The 13,347-nt window shown below is 41.5% G+C and overlaps 1 protein-coding gene across 1 annotated transcript in view; it reads left to right on the top strand.

Annotated features, from left to right (window-relative positions):
- The first annotated feature begins 10,324 nt into the window (after positions 1-10,324).
- Positions 10,325-13,347, top strand: part of SLC26A5 (solute carrier family 26 member 5) — a 56,983-nt gene continuing 53,960 nt past the window's right edge. Inside the window, exon 1 of the mRNA XM_033088899.1 lies at positions 10,325-10,405. The gene's annotated coding sequence lies outside the window, so the exon portion shown is untranslated. The remainder of the gene's footprint in view (positions 10,406-13,347) is intronic.

Below are 13,347 nucleotides of genomic sequence, written 5' to 3'. Positions count from 1 at the left end.
GAAAGAATACACCCCTCGGAGGACAGTACCTTTTTAAATCTTAAATGTGACAGAAGTAAATTTTATTTCAGAGGATTTCTACCATGGCCCACATTGGTCCATTTGTTTACGTATTCATTCATCCAATATTGATTAAGGGATACCATGTGCCAAATACTGGGAAGGGCCACAGGGATGCAATGGAGAACAAAAGGAGACACAGTATTCCCTAAGGAAGTTCACAGTTTAGTGGAGGAGGAAGATATTCATCAATAATCACACAAATAAACTTAAAATTGTGGAAATGCCTCATACGGCAATAAACATTCTTTTGATAAGCATCCATTAAATATCTACCACCATACTAGGATGCATTATTTGGGATACTACAATGAATGAAATATGGTTTCCTTCCTCAATTTATAGTCCAATCAGGAATTCAGAAATACCAACAAATATAATACAATGAAAAAGATGCTGCAATAGAATTGTATTCTGGATCTCATGGGCACAGAAAAGAGAATAATCTGCTCTATCTGGAAGTGAGAGTAAGAGAAGAAGGCTGAATGAAGGAAAGCTTCATGTATGACAGGCAAAGCTAGAGTAATGCTTATGTAGTATTGGAGACTGTAGCCAATGCAATAAAACAAGAAGAAATTAAAAGTATAAAATTTGGAAAAGAGATAAAGCTCTCCTTAGATGCAGTTGACAGGATTATCTGGATAGAAAGCTCAAGGAACTCTAAAGATAAGAGCATGAAAACTATTAAGAGAGTTTGATGAGGTTGCTAGATACAAGATCAACATATAAAAATGAATAGCATTTCTAAATGTAATGTATAACTAAATAGAAAAAAAAAACAATGGAGAAAAAAATAGGAAATAAACTAAAGCCCAATACCCAAATAAAACAATGCTTAGAAAATTTTAAATGGTATAAAGCCAGAAGAACAAAGAAAACAGAGGATCGAGACAGAAGCAGATAAAAGATACCAAGAAAATTTTGGAAAATGAAAACTGAATGGACAAGGGGTAACTAAACCTACCGTAAAAAGCTAAAACCCAACTGTCTAGAGAAAAGGGATTTGCGTCGCAGAACACAGAAAAGATTCAGGAATTGGAGAGAAAATTGCCTCTGGAAGCAAGAAATAGACAAGAGGATGAAAAAAAAGGTATTGGTTAAAATTCTGACTGAGGAACAACTGGACTTCTTTCATTCTATTTCCAATAGCAAACTATCCTTTGCATCTCAACAAGAGACAGGAGGTTTATTTTCTGGATAATTTGAATCAGAGAGGTTGAAGAAGACCAAAGGATTTCTGGCAGCAAAGCGCTGGGAGAAGTCTATTATTTTTTAAAAGGGCATTAAGCTAAAGACTGTCCACTGAAGGATGAAACACCTCTCTCCTCACCACAGCACTAGTTCACCGTTCAAATCCCAGAATACTGGAATCAGGCGTGTGTAATCCAGATAGAACACTGAAGGGTTCCTCATTTGAAAAAAATATCCATATATACAGAAATTTGGAGAATTTTGTAATGAAACAGATCACTCTGCTCACACACATAGGTTCCAATCAAACTTTTTTTACTCATAGTAGCTTTTTTTGTAATAAGTGGAGAAAGAATGGACTAGCTAATAAATGGTACTAGGACAATCATTATTCAAATAAAACAACAAAAGTAGATCTAGATCTCTAGACAAATCATTACACAAATAAATCCCAGGTGGGTTAAAGAAATAAATGGCAGAAATAAAACTTTACAACTTTTAGAAGAAAATATTATGGAATCATGGGAAAAAGGAATTTCTTAAACATGACACAAAACCTACGTGCCATTAAAAAAAAAAGGCTGGCCTGTAGTTTCACTGGATTAATTTCTAAAACTTCTGCATAACAGAAGAGACCATAAAGTTTAAAAACTAACCACCAAATGGGAGAAGATAAAGCTGCAGTATATAATCAATAAAAGAGTAGACTCTAGAATATATAAAGAACTCATGCAAATAGATAATAAAAAGTAATAACCTAATTTTAATGGGCAAGGAATTAGGAATGGAAATTCACAGAAAAACTGGAATGACAAAAGATTTAAAGGTGCTCGACATCACTAATAATTACGGAAACCATTTAAAACAACAGTGATTTTGTACCTAATCATGGCAAACATCAGAATCTGAGCATATTGATGTCAGAAAGAGGAATCCTCATGTGTTACTAGGAACTCTTGTACACTGCTGGTTTATGTAGGTACAACCTTGTTTTAAAATGTTGGTTTTGTTATTATCCAGGTCTGGTGAGACCAACAGATCAGGAAACGAAGGCCCTTAAAGAGATAGTTTGTTTCTAAGAGGAGGGAGTATGCCACACGTCTCACAGATGGGTGACACGGAGACATCGGTTCTGTGAAAGAGGCAGAAAAAGTGAGGGGAAAGCATGGGCATGAGCCTGTATCGTGGTCTCCACAAGAGAGGCAAGGCAGGCTGAGCAGGTTTAGGACTGGCTAGTTTGAATCATTTCTGCAGGCTCTGGGATGTGGGGACTGTTTCTCCCTGTCTGGTATCAGGCACTGGGACGACTAAGGCAGAGAATATTGTCTCCTGGAGCGTAGGAGCCGGACAGAGGAGGTGGTTCAAAGTCTGGGCTTTCCATGTGTTAGTTGGCATCTGAAAGGTGAAATCCTGAGAGAGTTGGTTGCTCTTTCCAAGAATTGGCTGGTCCTGGGAGGCTCAATCTCTTCCCAGTCAGCAAGGCCCCAGATGCCAGGGCATCTGGAATACAGAAAATAAGAAAATATAGTAAATACAAATCTCTGGAGAGGGCAGTGTAATACCAGTAACATCGAACATGTTACAATATCAATAATGTTGAATATGTATATACAGCATGACCCAGCTACTTCTAAGTATTTATCATAGAGAAACTCACATATATACACACAGAGATGTGTGCAACAAAGTTCACAGCAGCATTATTAGTAATTGCAAATTATCAGAAACAATCCAAGTGTACATCAACAAGAGAATGGACAAATTGTGGTTTATTTGTATAATAGAATGCTGTATGGTGGTTAAAATGAATAAACTTAGAATACACCTATTAGCAATAACAAGACAAGTTGCAAAATTATAAATATAGTACTGTGCCATTTATCAGATTTTCATCCTTGCAAACAAATGCCATAGGTTGCTTATGAATTACACTGCAAAAATATAAAGCATGTGTGGGAATCGTAAATACAAATTCATGATAATGGTCACCTCAGGCAGGGAAACAAGATCAGACAGGGGGTATGTGGAAGACATCAACTCCATCTAAAATATTTTATTTCTGTTTTAAAAGTCAGAATAAAACATAGAAAAATGTTAAGGCTTGAACGAGTGTTTATTGTATTATTCTCTATTCTCATGTGAAGATCTAAATATTATAACAAAAAAGAAAAGAATCAACAGGGTTTGTCAGGCAGATTCGATGAGGAAATATGGGCTTTCTAGGAATAGAGCAACAGGTGCAAAAACACAAAGACAGAAACTAGCTTGGCTCCTTAGGGGAGTCACAGATCATTTGAATTTGAGGAGGGGCTGGTGGGGAGCAGCCTGGAGAGACACTCAGGGGCCCAGGATGCTGGGAGAGTCAGGAGTGAGGCGTGGGGAGCAATTTCTCAGGCCAACAAAATTCAGCTTTCACTAGGGGGCTCTGGGAAGCTGTTGGAGATCTTTAAGCGACGACTTTGGATAAGTCTATTCTGGCCAATGTGTGGACAGTGGGTGGAATAAATTAAGAAAAGAAGCCGAGAGTCTAGAATTAATAGGTAGATCTGGGATAACAGCTGAGGAAGAATTTTAAATTGTCTGACAAGAATTTTACTAAAGATTCATGCTTCTCCAGAGTAACCGCTTCATATACAAAACATAGTAGTAAATCTAAAAAAAGGCAACTACACGTTTATTTATTGTGCAGGGAAAAAAGTCAGCTGTTACTGAAAGAATTCCAGTTTGGAAGTGAGAGGGTCTTGTCATTATTACTGCAGCTCCCATTTAGTCCTGTGGGTGCTTATTATAAATGAATTTTTAGTTTTTTTAAAAAATCCAACATGGATAGAAATTGATGCTGCCTTATAGACACAGGAGACCTTGCAATGATGATGGGAAACTCTGGCACCTCTAGTGGCCTGATTACCTTGTTCCAGTGTCTGGACCCACTGTCTGGAAATCACGCCAATACAACAGAGAAAGAGAAGTTAAGTCGGCAAACATAACTTTTTATGGAGACGGCACTGATAGATAATATATGGATATATATGTGCATAATAAAAAGGCACAGAACTGTGTGTAAGGAATATTGCCTCAGTACATCTAGAGAGGAAACTAACTCACACCAAAGTTATCACAAGAATCCCTTAATGTTACTATTTATGGAAAGGAGACATATTGTAATAAGTTAGGCACTTTTGAACACCTCTACAATCACCTTAACAGAAACTAAACAACTCCCTTTAAAGCTAAAGAAGAAAGCCAATCACTGCTAATTCTAATAGAACTTATTTCACATTCATATTTTTAGGTGATTTGAAATCGATTCTTTGGTCTGCCTCTTAATTTCCCGACTGTAACAGAATACTTGTATTCTAGCACTTACAGGTTTGGAGCCTAGTAAAACAGCAAAGGAGGAAAGCTTCTTTGGGCTTCTCTCTACGACACACCCCCACACAACCAGAATCCTGCCCAAACCCCCACACCACAGAAAACCTCTTTCGGTCCCAGTGCTACAGATCTTAACCAACTCTCATATGGGAGAGAGAAAGGGGAACTCAGCTTTATTGAATATCACACTCGGTGGGCATTAACATATTCATCTGACAAAAACTGTTAATATAGAATATAATTTTTCCCCAAGGAATTTATATTTAATAAGTAGTGCTAAACTTCCAGAAATGTTTCAAGATCCAAAAGAATGAGTTTTAAATGGTGAGATTTCAGGTGTTTCTTTAGGTGATTTAGGTAGATAGATATTTTGGCCAAAAAATGCCATGAAAGTCTTGCACTTGGGTGGACTAGACAGTGGGTAATTGCATCAGGAGACTCTGGTCTCAGGGCCCCGCTTCCTGTGAGACTCTGGATCTACAGGGAGATTAGTCCATTGTATCTGTTTCAAACCCTTAGTGCACACAAATGCTCAGCATTTGATGCTCTAAGTACCTAGGATGGCATATCTTCCCTTCCTTGCCTTGTGCTGCCCTGGTAGGTGAGCCTTTATAACCAAGATAATGGACCTGATTCTCAGTGAAGCTAGAGACAAACAATTATGTCTATATATTATGCCTATTCTTTAGAACACACTTTTGTCTCATGACCTTATTACCTCCATTTTCATAGGTGATTGAGGCAGGATCCAGGTTAGGTGGGCCTGAAGCTTACATAATTTGGTGGACTCTCTTTAAGAAAAAGAACTCAAAATTATAAATGCAAAATTAGGTACAAAACTGAATATTCAGAATGGGAAAAGAAAACATAAGATGTTAAAAATTTACAAATTTTTAAAAGTTGACAAATAGAAAAATCATCTGGAACTGTCAAACTTCATCGAGAAAAGATGGATCAGAAACACAAAGACGTCATCTAATATATTGCGATACGTAAAATAGGCAATTTCACAAACAGATGAACTCGCTATTTATTTATTTATTTATTTATTTATTTATTTATTTATTTGAAGAAAGAATAACTAAAAGTTTTCTAAATTTGATGAAATCTATAAAGCCACAAATCCAAAAGGCTCAGCAACCTTCAAGCAGTATAAACAGAAAGAAAACCACTCCAGTGTACATCATAATTAACTGGATAAAAAGTGGTGATAAAGAGAAAAATCTTAAAACAATCATTCTCCCCTTCCCGATCTAACACAAATGGTTCCACGTTCCTCTGAATTCAGTCTCCTCTTGCCTTCTCAGAAAACTCACCATCAGAAATGTAAAGAGTCTGACATTTTACCCTGCTTGCAAACTCTCACGTTAGCCTGCCACCGTTTCACAGATGCTGAAAGAAGGCACAAAACTTAATAGGCAATAATCTTTATAATTCTCATCAAATCTAGTGTGGTCTTGCCCTTTCCTTCTAGTTTTCACCTTACTGTGCTTCTTGTGTGTTCTCAGTCTTTGCGGACTCAGCGTCTTCTACTTGAATTATCACAGTGGCCGGCATTTGATCCTCCACTGCATCCATTTTGGTCCTTTCCAACCCATTCGCCAAGCAGCCACTAGACTGATCTTTTCAAAATGCAAATTTGATCATGACACTTCCTGCTCAAACTCTTCAGAGTTCACATTACTCTTAGGACAAAAATCAAACTTCTTGACATGACCCTAGGGCTTCCGGGGTCTGGCCCCGCCTTCCTCCCCATCTTTGTCTCACACCTCTCCACACCTGTGCCGCACCCACAGTGGCCATCTTCACGCTTCTCTCTGTTCGCCGGATGTGCCATGCTACTTCCACTGCCAGGGTTTTGGCACGTCCGGGCTCCTCCCCACACTACCTCCACCCCTTCCTGTTGACACTTCATCCAGACCTGCTCTGGATTGGGTTTTATATTTCAACATGTTCATACAGCTAGATTTTTTTCCTTTACAGCATTTACCCAAGTTTACAATTATTACTTTTATTAATGTGATCATCTATCTTTCCTGTCCTCCACTATTAGGTTGTAAGTTCCATGAGAGCAATTTACCTTTGTACCCTCAGTGTCTGTCACACAGTATTTGAAAAATTGACAGTAGTTAAAACAATAAATGAACGTGTAAGTACTTCCCAAAACTTTATATCATACTATTTATTGGCTTTACGTCCCTGGGCAAGTCACTTAATATTAGTCTGCTTATTTATCTGTAATATGAAAAACAACATTTAATCATGGAACTATTGTGAGGGGGTATATATATATATATATATATATCCACAAGTCTTCCTATCAACAAAACCATGCTTTTCAGTCAAAATACAAATGAGAAATTAAGAGAATATATTTGTCACATATATCACAAATAAAGAACTAATATTCCTAATATACAAAGTTCTTTTAAAATTGAAGGGGAGAAAAAGTTCACAAGTTCTATAGAAAAATGAGCAAGAGATATGAATAGATAATTCAGGAAAACAGACACAAAAATGGCCCTTAAACGTATGAAAAGATGTTCAGCTTTACTCATTACAAGAAAAATGCTAATCAAACCTCACTGAGATACCATCTCTCAACCATCAATTTGGCAAAATTCAAAAGCTTGACAAGAACACAGTCCTTCTCATACATTGCTGGTGGGAATGCAAAATGACACGTCCTTTAAGAAGAGGACAATGGCAGTAGTTAAGGAAACCACACATGTATTTACCTTTTTGACCCAGCAAACAGCAATCCCACTTCTAGGAATTTATCCTAAACTTACACCTCTAAAAATATGAAAATATATATGCAGAAGGTTATTTGTTACAGCATTATGTGTAACTGCAAAATATTGGAAACTACATAAATGTCCAAATGTCCGTGAGTGTTTGAATACTGTATGGTACATCCACACATGGGGTACTATGGAGTACTATGTAACTGTAGAAAGAATGAAGAAATTCCCTGTGAAGTGACAGGGAGTGATTTCTCTCAGATATTGGAAAGTGAATAAAGCTCAGTAAAAAGAGCATGTACAGAGGCGACCGGATGGCTCAGTTGGTTAGAGTGCAAGCTCTCAACAACAAGGTTGCCGGTTCAATTCCTGCGTGGGAATCTTAGTTGCAACCCCTGCAACTAAGATTGAAAACAGCGACTGGACTTGGAGCTGAGCTGCGCCCTCCACAACTAGATTGAATGAAGCACAATGACTTGGATCTGATGGGCCCTGGAGAAACACGCTGTTCCTCAATATTCCCCAATAAAATTTATTTTTTTAAAAATGCATTTACAGGGGCGGGCGGGTGGCTCAGTTGGTTAGAGCGCAAGCTCTGGGCAACAGGGCTGCCGGTTCGATTCCCACATGGGCCAGCGAGCTGCGCCCTCCGCAACTAGAATGAAGTCAATAAGCTGCCACTCAGCTCCTGGGTGGCCAGATGGCTCAGTTGGTTGGAGCTCAGGCTCTCAACCACAAGGTTGCCGGTTCGACTCCTGCAAGGGATGGTGGGCTGCGCCCCCTGCAACTAGCAATGGCAACTGGACCTGGAACTGAGCTGCGCCCTCCACAACTAAGACTGAAAGGACAACAACTTGACTTGGAAAAGTCCTAGAAGTACACACTGTTCCCAATACAGTCCTGTTCCCTTTCTCCATAAAGTCCTATTCCCCTTGCCCAATAAAATCTTAAAAAAAAAAAAATACACAGGCACCATCTGTGTAAGAAAGAAGGCGAAACAAAAACACATACATATATTTGCTTAGCTTCGCAAAGAGAAACACAGGAAGAACAAACCAGAAAATCATAAAATTGCTAATTCACAGGGGATTGGGTGGAATGGGTGAACAGAGGAGGGAAGACACTTCTCTGAGTATGCCATTTGTATCGCTTTCACTTTGGGGACGTTAATGTTCTACAAACTCAAAAGTTAAATCAAGCCACCAAGGATGGGAAAGGGGGGAGGGGGGATAAAACTGAAGGTAAATTCATCTCTAAACTGGAAATAAAGCAGTGTCTAACTCGCAAAGTGTTGTGATATGCGTCAATACCTGTAAAGTGCTTGGGACAGTGCCTAGCACATGCAAACGCTGAACAAGTGTTAATCAGTATTGCTATTACAACTGTTGTTACATTAGTTACCTGGGTGCTGCTTCCAAAAGTTGTTTGTAATCCACCTGCCTATTGCTACTCAGTTTGATCCTCCAACAGCCCATCAGCAACACCCAGGGCCTTGTTAGAAATGCATCGCCCAGACCTATTGAATCATAATCTGCATTTTTAACAAAATCCCCAGGTGATTCCTATGTACATCATAATTTACGTACTGAGATATAGGGCATGTTTATGACAAGTAATCTAGTCAGATGGCAAAGGCCCAGGGTCCAATGAACGACACCAGAAATGCATGTCACAGGAACCCAATTCCTCTTCAGTAGCTCATTCTCTTAGGATTTATTCAGAGGTGTTCAAAGCCTGAAGAAAAGAAAAATTAGTTGAACACTCATGCCCAGATATCAGTAAAATCTCAGCACAGGACTCATAGAGTGGTCTGGTGCCCTTGAAGAGAGCGCCCTCGCGTGGAGCAGAGAGGAAATTTCCAGCTCTTCCTTCCGTGCGTGAATGACAGCACCAGCGCTCCACAGGTGATACCTGGCCTCTGCTCAGGAGGTGGGGTCTCATTATCAGACGCCACTGACGTTTCCAGGCGCGCTTTTCAGCTTGAAGACAGGTTGGCCAATAGCTAGCTCATCACCTGTGTAACTACAGTGTGCACGCGCAGAAATGCACAAAGCCGAACAAAGACCCTGATGAGCCAACCATAATCCTTGCTTAAGACAGGACAGAGGAAAGTTTTCATATTGCAATCATTCCTACCCCTCACCTTCTTGGATTTGGGCACTCCGACCGCGGTGCTGTCTTGAATCCTAGTTGTTGGAAATAAAACATAAAACAGGCTTCCTTCCTTCCTTCCTTCCTTGTCCCTTCTTCCCTCCCTCCCTTCTTTTCTTGCTATTCGTAGTGTTGCCTCCATTTATATTCCTTTCTCCTAAATAGTGTATTATGTTGCTTTACCTTAAAAAAAAAAAAAAAAGAAGTTGTTTCGTAAATTCTAACTCGAAAGCCAGGAAAAGAATCTGTCACTCGTTGTCTTGTTGCACAATATTTGGAAGTAAAATACTAATGGAAGGCAGCTCATCAAAGCTTTTTTTTTCTTTTGTCATTCATCATTTTAATGTTCCTGTGTCAACTTGAGTCTCCATAATGACTATATTTGAAAAAAATACGTTAGGATGTTTTCATTTTTAAACAATAAGCAATGCTTCCTACTTGGATAGCATCGCCTGTTCATTGTGCTTTCTTCGGCCTCGAACCTGTAATAAATTTGCCTCCTGCTTCCTACCTCTGAGCTACAGGAATCCCGCCTGGAGGAGTTCGTGGGCAGTGGGAGGTGAGTATGCCTGTCATTTCCCTAGCTTTGGGGGGCTGGACGAGGGGGTATTAGTTTCCAAGCACACCTTAGAAGTGCTCGGTGCCGAGAAGCGCCCGGGGGTTGCAGGGGTCGCACAGCCGAGGGCGGCCGGGCGGCGGTGCGCCCGGGCGCGGGGCGGGGCGGGCTCGGGTTACCGGCGACGCGCGGGGCGCCGCGCCTCCACTGCAGCCGGCGCCTCCTCCGAGAGCCGCGCGGGGAGGCAGAGGCGCGGCGTCGAGGCGGCAGCGGCTCCGGAGCGCGGCTGGGCGGCGGCTCCGCCCAGGGCAGTCCCGGGCAGCGCGGGCCGGTGAGTGCTCGCGGGCGGCCGCGGGGTCGGGGCGTCGGGGGCCGGCCTGGGCGCAGGAGCCGGAGGAGTGGGCGCGTCTGCGGCGCTGCGGGCCAGCGGCGACCCCCGCGGGGGCGCTCGGTGTCGCCGCCTCTCCTGGCAGTTCTGTCTGCGCTCTCTCTGTCTCTCTTTCCTAAAAATAATAGTCACCCAACGCCTTGCCCACAGCCGCGCTGTCTCTACGTCCTGGCAGGAGACTCTCCAGAAGTGCGGTCCGTGGCAAACCTCCCGTGAGCCCTCCCGCAGCCGCTGCAGCGTGGGCTCCTTCCCAGACGTCTGCAGCTCGGCAGACGTTCGATTCCCTCGGGTGCCCAAGCAGCCCTCTGCTCGGGGCAGGCTGTCTGCCTAACTTCCCAAGGCCCTGATGCTGCTCCGTAAACGCCCTCATCCTGGCCCTGCTGTGGCACGGCGCCTTCTTACCTCGTTCTGGCCTGTTCGTATCCCCACGGATTTTCTTAAGGAAAAAACAGTAGCTGTCGCCTTCTCCGGAGGCCAGGCGTTGCCCCCAGGGACGCCGGGGTGGGTCGGCCCGCTTCTGCCTGCGCGGGGGTCCATCAGCGCAGCTCCCCCCTTTCCCCAGCCCACCCCACCCAGCGCCCCGGGAAAGCATGAACTTCGGGTCTCCGGCACCTCCGTTAACCCAGGGGTTACGAAGAGCCCTCCTGCCCTGAAACTTGGCAGTGGCGGCCTCCTGCCGAAAACCCTTCTCCTTCCTAACCCCTGATCGTGGTAGGCGCTCCCCACCGTAGATAGCGGTTCTGACGTTCTGCGCCTTGAAAGCTCCTAGCTTAGGTTTAGTCAAGACCGGTGAGCAGGAAATCCATTTACCGGCACTGACCGCCCACTGAGTGCGCACTCGGGGCCAGTTCCAGCCGTGGGGGCGCGCTGGGCGGTCTTGGTGACGGTCAAGTCCCCTAAAATGAAAAACAAGGGCCGGCCACCTGTGAAGTAGTCAGGCTGTGAGTGAGGCGGGGAAGTGTCTTTTCCTCAATCTGGGGTCTGGAATTTTAAAAACATGAATGGAACAGTTTATAAGAAAAATGGCAAATTGGGGAGAAGAACAGAAATTCAGCTTTTTCTTGTCTGAAAACTGGGAACAATGTACACTAGACATAAATGTGTAATCCAAGGTTAGCTTGGAAAAGGAGGGGAATTTGAAGTATGTGATAGGAAGTACAACTGACCCTAGAACAACCCAGTTTGCACTCTGTAGGTCCACTTGTACACAGATTTTTTTCAGTAAATAGGTACAGTACTGGAAATGTACTTCCTCCTGATTTTCTTAATAACGTTTTTTTTCTCTACCTTACTTCATTGTAAGAATACTGTGTATAATACATATAACATATAAAATGTGTGTTAATCTACTGTTTATGTTATGGGTAAGGCTCCAGGTCAACAGATAGCTATCAGTAATTAAGTTTTGGGGGAGTCAACAGTTATACTCAGATTTTTGGCTGCACAGGGGTGGGCACCCCTAACCTCTGCATTGTTCAAGAATCAACTGGGTGACCCTTTTTGAAATGAAATTTGAAATAGGTTTTTGCCAGGCAATCCTAATAGCTGTAGTATTTCTTTGTATCAGAAGACTTTCAGGCAGGGCGCAGGAGACAGGAGAGAGAAATTCAAACTAATTTGCATTAGAAAGAAACTTAGGGTGAAGAATTCCTAGGTAAGGTTGCTATGGCTGATATCTTAAGTGCACTGCTGGAAAGCATTCTAGTCTATTAAGTAACACCTGAAGCCCCAATTCTGTTACGTAGCATTTCTTTTTTTCTCTCTTTAACTACTCTGAAACTATACAGAGTTACACGTTGCTCATTAATTTATGAGCGATACCAAAAGAATTGACTCAATCCAACAAGTATTTGAGCACCTTCCCTGCATGAGACGCTTTGCTAAAAGCGGCAGAAAATGGACGATGGAGGAATTTTCCAATTCAAACACCAGCAACAACAGTGGACTGGTTTGTAAGGTTTGCACTGCCTATTCAATTTAAAACCAAAAACATTTGATCTTTAATTTCATTCTGAAGGCCAAGAGTTTCCCCTGGTATCCTCCTAATCGTTTTGTGATTTTTTTTTCTACCATTGTAAGTAGTTAGGGTTTTAGTAATTCCAAAGTAAGAGGTTTTTTCTAGGAAATACAACTTAAATAAGAAGATATGTCCCATTTTCCCTATCATTTGAATTACCATTGAGTTAATAAAGTCAAAATCAGCAAGAAAAATGAGATGATCGTTTTTCTTTCCTTTGGTTTCAAACTAATGGAATCTTGCATGACAGAAGACATGAATAAATTTAATCCTCTGGTGCTTCCCAAACTGTTTTATCTAAATCCATCCTTTTGGAGGATAGATCCAGAGACCAATTTCATAAAATCGTTCATTGTAGATACCACCATCAATGTCATCATCACCTTTGAAAAGAGTCGTACTCTAGGGAGCTTTGAGGAGGGGACAGGTCTTTTTAAAAATCTGGCCAAAGCTAGGGACTTTATTGCCAGAAAACAATGCACACCTATTCAAAATGTTTCATGTCTTTCAAAGGATTCATGGTGCCCAGGAATGAGATGTCAATTTTAGAACAAAGGCAGTGAATTAGTCAGAGGGTAGGTAAATGGAGAAAAAGGAAATGAAGCAAGGATGTGGGTAAATCCACAAACTGAGTGGATATAATTTAATTTAATTTCAAATGGAATAAATACCTGGCCTTTTGAGTAAGTGTTCTGTGAATGGGGAGTAATAATTGTATTACTTGTAAAAGACTAAAGACAGATTAGTCCCATTGATTTTTAAGTTGGTCAAGATCAGCTTTTATCTTGAAAATTATGAATCTCATTTTTCAAATTTTCTTGTTCTTCTCAAGGAAAGTGCTTCTGAGATGATTTTGCCCTTTCAGGAT

The sequence above is a fragment of the Rhinolophus ferrumequinum genome, chromosome 20 (genome assembly GCF_004115265.2).
Source record: "Rhinolophus ferrumequinum isolate MPI-CBG mRhiFer1 chromosome 20, mRhiFer1_v1.p, whole genome shotgun sequence".
NCBI classification, from domain to species: Eukaryota; Metazoa; Chordata; class Mammalia; order Chiroptera; family Rhinolophidae; genus Rhinolophus; species Rhinolophus ferrumequinum.
This window is presented reverse-complemented; position numbering and strand designations above follow the sequence as displayed.